We start from the raw sequence: 6,205 nt of genomic DNA on the forward strand, positions 1-6,205 counted from the left end.
GACGGGTAGATTTCTGTTGGTTAAGGGCATCGAGGGATATGGAGAAAAGGCGGGTAAATGCAGTTGAGGTACAGATCAGCCATGATCGAACTGAATGGTGGAACAGGCTCGAAGGGCTGAATGGCCTCCTCCTGTTCCTGTGCACCATCCTCTGCAGTCAGCCATGTTTATAATATTCCCACAACACTGTAGTTCCCGAGTGCTACAGTAGCCTCGTGTTTCAGAATTGCTATTTTCTAATGCATTCAGCATTCCCGTCTATACAGCTTACTGTAGATGTTCCCATCTTTTGGCCCCTAGTTTACCCTTGTTAATGTTACCTGGTTCTTGTATATTACCCACCTGCTGTCTAGATTCCACTCTTTAATCAGTGTCATGTGGGATCACGTTTCCTCCTGGCCTTCTCCCTCCTATCCAATGGAAATGCTTCTTGCAGCTACTTCAACGTTCCTGACCAGTTCCATTGTTTTTATTTGGCCATCTCGCTCCCTTTGTTATCACAAGGAGAACGCCATTTACTTTTCAAAGTCCCAGTATTTTCGCAGTGGATTGACAGTCATATTCGCAATTTTCTTTGCAAACATCTTTTCCAACATAAATAGGAAGTATAACAAAGGAAATTGCCTTGATTTTCTAGGCCATCCTTACATGGGAGGTTTCAGAGCCCTTACATGATTTCTTACATTGTCATTTAGCCCTTCCTGCTCCTCCAGTACCTTTTGTCATTTATCTTCAATGTGCACAGACCTATCTCTAGGTAACCAACTCATCATCATTACCACACTCATCACTACCCACCTCCCTACAGCCAGAATCTCCCTGCACCTCACCAACTGCATCTTTGTCCTAACCGTGTCCTCTGGCTTCTGAACTACTTCTTCCTCGATGACTTGGTCTTCTGCATTAGGAGTTAGTGCTTGATCTAATTGAATGGTGGAACAGGCTCGAGGGGCTGCATGGCCGACTCCTCTTCCTATGTTCCTGTATCTGCACATTGTTGTGTCTTTCTCAGTGTCTTTACAAGCGTTCTTCCTGTCGTCAGTGCATCCTCTATTATCTTGTGTGCTCGGTTTCCTCCAGCACTTATTTCTATTTCTTGCTGACCCTGTACCTGTTTGCAAAAATCCCAGTCACAGCTCCCCAGAGACTCACCCTTAATATTGAGTACCAGCCCATCCACTTCACTAAACTTTGACTCAATTAATCCAATACTATCCACGCGCCTTTGCTAATTAGCTTTACAATCATTTCCTTCCATTAGTTCTCGTCCGCTCCTCTCAAAGGCCCAAAGCTTTTCCTTCAGGTTTTTGGCAGCTGAGATCAGCGAGTTGCTCCACACTTTACTATTGACTCTCGAGCTCTTTCATGCTGCAAAGTCGAGCCTTGTTTAGTCTGTTTGACCTCTGCCAGTGGTCTGCTGTGTTAACATTTGTGTTTCTGTCTATTTCAGGAGAGTACGCCCGAGGAGCAGAGGTACGACATGCTCTCCAAATAACTGAACATTATAAAGTAGGATATTGTAGAGCTTGTTTTATTTTCTGCTGTTAAATGTTTCATATTTACATTATTAGTGAAGACGACTATCAGCCAATGATAGCGGAAGGCAGCCTGTCTCTGGGAGCATTTAAAGGACCCACCCAGTATAGAGTGTGGAGACCTGTAATGGACATTCTCAGCCCTGGTACGGAGGGCCTTTCCTGTTTTCTTACTTAACCTGTGAAATCCCCAATAAGTGTGCTCATCTTAACAATACCCGACAAGAGTACAAGAATGTAAATATTACTCATACTGACTTCAAATAAGAAAATAAATGAAATTAAAGTATGTAATGTCTGATTCATGAATTACATAATGCAACTGTCAAAATTTTAAAAAAAGCAATTGACCAATTTATTCAATTTATTAGTAAGAAACGCTGATCTAAATCATTAATCTGTCACAGTGGGTTGTTTCATGGCTTAAAACTGAAAAATAATGCACAAGGATATTCACAACTGATTTGGTCAAATCACTTTTGATCATCCCCTGACTCCCCAAAGCCTTTCCACCACCTACAAGGCACAAGTCAGGAGTGTGATGGAATACTCTCCACTTGCCTGGATGAGTGCAGCTCCAACAACACTCAAGAATCTCGACACCATCCAGCACAAAGCAGCCCGCTTGATTGGCACCCCACCCACCACCTTAAACATTCACTCCCTCCACCACCGGCGCACCGTGACTGCAGTGTGTACCATCTACTAATTAATGAATAAATAAAACAAGGTTCGAGATGGCAGGGCAGGTGGTGTGTCGTAACTGCAGCATGTGGGAGTTTGTGGAGAGCTTCGCGATCCCGAGCAACCACATCTGCAGTCAGTGTCTGCAACTCGAGGAACTTCGGCTCAGAATTGTTGAGCTGGAGTACGAGCTGCAGACATTGCGATGCATCAGGGAGGGGGAGAGTTACCTGGACACTTTGTTCCAGGAGGCAGTCACACCCTTTAGGTTAAGTAGTACTTTAGAGTTCGTCAGTGGTCAGGGACAGGAGGGTGTGACTGCGAGTCAGGAAGGTATGGGGACCCAGGTGGTAGTGATGGAGGAGCCTCAGCCCTGGACCTTGTCCAACAGGTACGAGGTACTTTCTACCTGTATGGATGAGGAAAAGGAGTGCAGGGAGGATGGGGAAACTGACCATGGCACTGTGGTACAGGGGGCCATCTAAGAGGCGGGAGAAGGAAGAAATGTGGTAGTACGGGACAGTATAGTCAGGGGGATATACTGTTCTCTGCAGACGTGGAAGAGAGTCCCGAAGGCTGTGTTGCCTGCCCGGTGCCAGGGTTAAGGGTATCTCCTCGCGGCTGGAAAAGAACTTGGAGCGGGAGGGGGAGGATCCAGTTGTCTTTGTCCATGTAGGAACCAATGACATAGGTAGAACTGAGAATGAGGTTCTGCTGAGGGAGTTTGAAGAGCTAGGGTCTAAATTAATAAGCAGAGCCACAAGGGTAATAATCTCTGGATTACTACCTGAGCCACGCGCAAATTGGCATAGGGTCAAGCAGATCAGAGAGTTAAATGCATGGCTGAAAGCGTGGTGTGGGAAAAAGAGGTTTCAATTCATGGGCCCTGGCACCAGTACTGGGGAAAGTGGGAGCTGTTCCGTCAGGACAGGCTCCACTTAAACCGGGCTGACACCAGCGTCCTGGCGAATCAAATAACTAGGGCTGTAGATGGGGCTTTAAACTAAAAAAGGGAGGTGTTCAGGTGAGAGGAAATTAAGAAATCTAACGAGAAAGGTCAAGGCCATAGAGCAGTGTAGCGATTTGGGTAAAAATAAGCAGAGTGTGACAGGAAGGGACAGAGAGTTTAATGGTAGCAGTGCAGCAGAGAATAAGGAATAATGGTCAAAAAATTAAATTAAAGGCTCTTTATCTCAATGCATGAAGCATTCGTAACAAGATAGACGAAGTAGTGGCACAAATACACGGATTAATTAAGGATAGTCAGCACGGATTTGTTAAGGGAAGGTCGTGTCTGACAAACTTGATTGAATTTTTGAGGAGGTAACAAGGAGTGTAGATGAGGGTAGTGCATTTTATATAGTGTATATGGACTTTAGCAAGGCTTTTGATAAGGTTCCACATGGCAGACTGGTCACGAAGTTAAAAACACATGGGATCCAGGGCAAAGTGTCAAGTTGGATTCAAAACTGGTTCGGAGGCAGGAAGCAGAGGGTAATGGTTGATGGGTGTTCTTGTGACTGGAAGGCTGTTTCCAGTGGGGTTCCGCAGGGCTCCGTACTAGGTCCTTTCCTTTTTGTGGTATATATCAACGATCTAGACTTGAATATAGGGGGTACGATTAAGAAGTTTGCAGATTATGCTAAAATCAGCTGTGTGGTTGATCCTGAAGAAGGAAGCTGTCAAATTGGTCAGGTGGGCAGAACAGTGACAAATGGAATTCAATCCGGAGAAGTGTGAGGTAATGTATTTGGGGAGGGCTAACAAGGAAAGGGAATACACATTAAATGGTTGGACACTGAGTAGTGTAGAGGAACAAAGGGACCTTGGAGTGCATGTCCACAGATCCCTGAAGGTAGCAGGCCAGGTAGATAAGGTGGTTAAGAAGGCATACGGAATGCTTGCCTTCATTAGCCGTGACATAGAATACAAGAGCAGGGGGGTTATGCTTCATCTGTATAAAACACTAGTTAGGCCTCAGCTAGAGTACTGCGCACAGTTCTGGTCACCACATTACAGGAAAGATGTGATTGCACTAGAGAGGGTACAGAGGAGATTTACAAGGATGTTGCCGGGAGTAGAGAATTTTAGCTATGAGGAAAGACTGGATAGGCTGGGGTTGTTTTCCTTGGAACAGAGGAGGCTGAGGGGAGACCGTTTTGAGGTGTATAAAATTATGAGGAGCATAGATAGAGTGGATAGAAAGGACCTATTTCCCTTAGCAGAGGGGTCAAAAACCATGGGGCACAGATTTAAAATAATTGGTGGAAGGTTTAGAGGAGATTTGAGGGAAAATTTCTTCACCCAGAGGGTTGTGGGGGTCTGGAACTCACTGCCTGGGAGGGTGGTAGAGGCAGGAACCCTAACCACATTTAAAAAGTACTTGGGTGTGCACTTGGGATGCTCTAACCTGCAGGGCTACGGACCAAGAGCTGGGAAGTGGGATTAGGCTGGATAGCTCTCTGTTGGCCGGCGCGGACACGATGGGCCGAAATGGCCTCCTTCCGTGCTGTAACTTTCAATGATTCTATGAAATAGAGATAAATGGGTTTGATCTAATAGCCATTACAGAGACATGGTTGCAAGTTGGCCAAGGGTGGGAACTAAATGTTCCAGGGTACTTGATGTTTCAAAAAGACAGGCAGAATGGAAAAGGAGGGGGGAGTAGCCCTGATAATGGATGACATGAGGACAGTAGCGAGAAAGGATCTCGGCTCGGAAGATCAGGAAGTAGAATCAGTATGGGTGGAGATAAGGAATAACCAGGGGCGCACAAACTCCACGGGAAAAGTGATCCAAACGTGGCTAACTAAAGAAGTTAAGGATAGCATTAGATTGAAAGAAGCTTATAATGTTGCCAAGAATAATAGCCTGAGGATTGGGAGTTTCAGAAACCAGCAAAAGTTGACCAAAAAATTGAAAAAAGGGAAAAAAATATTATACGAGAGAAAACTAGCAAGAAATATAAAAGCAGATTGTAAGAGTTTCTACAAGTATGTAAAAAGGAAAAGAGTCGCAAAAGTAAACGTTGGCCCCTTAGAGGCTGAGACAGGAAAAATTATTATGGGGAATAAAGAATAGGCAGAAACGTTAAACAAATATTTTGTATCTGTCTTCACAGTGGATGACACAAAAAGCACACCAAAAATGGTGGGGAACCAAGGGACTAATGAGGGTGAGGACCTTAACGTAATTAATATGAGAAAAAGTACTAGAGAAACTTATGGGACTACAAGCCGACCAATCCCCTGGACCTGACGGCCTACATCCTAGGGTTCTAAAAGAGGTGGCTGAAGAGATAGTGGATGGATTGGTTTTGATCTTGCAAAATTCCCTAGATTCTGGTGAGGTCCTTGTGGATTCAAAGGTCACAAATGTAACACCGCTATTCAAGAAAGGAGGGAGGGAAAAAACAGGGAACTACAGGCCGGTTAGCCTGACATCAGTCGTTGGGAAAATGCTGGAATCCATTGTTAAGGAAGTGGTATCAAGTCACTTAAATCCTAACATGATTAGGCAGAATCAACATGGTTTTATGAAAGGGAAATCATGTTTGACAAATTTATTAAGAGTTTTTTGAGGATGTAACTAGCAGGATAGATAAAGGGGAACCAGTGGATGTAATGTATTTGGATTTCCAAAAGTCATTCGATAAGGTGCCACATAAAAGATTATTACACAAGATTAGGGCTCATGGGGTTGGGGGTAATTTAGTAGCAGGGATAGAGGATTGGTTAATGGACAGAAAACAGAGTAGGGATAAACTGATCTTTTTCAGGTTGGCAGGCTGTAACTAGTGGGGTGCCGCAAGGATCAGTGTTCTGCCTTATAATTGCAGGAGTTTGTTTTGTTGCCGCCAGTAGGTGGCAGCAAAGGGAAATGACCAGCAGGTCACTCAACAGGAAGTAGTATAGTGATAACACAGAGGTCGCCAGCAGCATGGAGCCTGCTACAAGTTAATCCACTGTAATCCTACAGTGTTACAC

The sequence above is a fragment of the Somniosus microcephalus genome, unplaced genomic scaffold, assembly GCF_052327205.1.
Source record: "Somniosus microcephalus isolate GS21.2 unplaced genomic scaffold, FLI_Smic_1.0 unresolved_chr1, whole genome shotgun sequence".
NCBI lineage: Eukaryota > Metazoa > Chordata > Chondrichthyes > Squaliformes > Somniosidae > Somniosus > Somniosus microcephalus.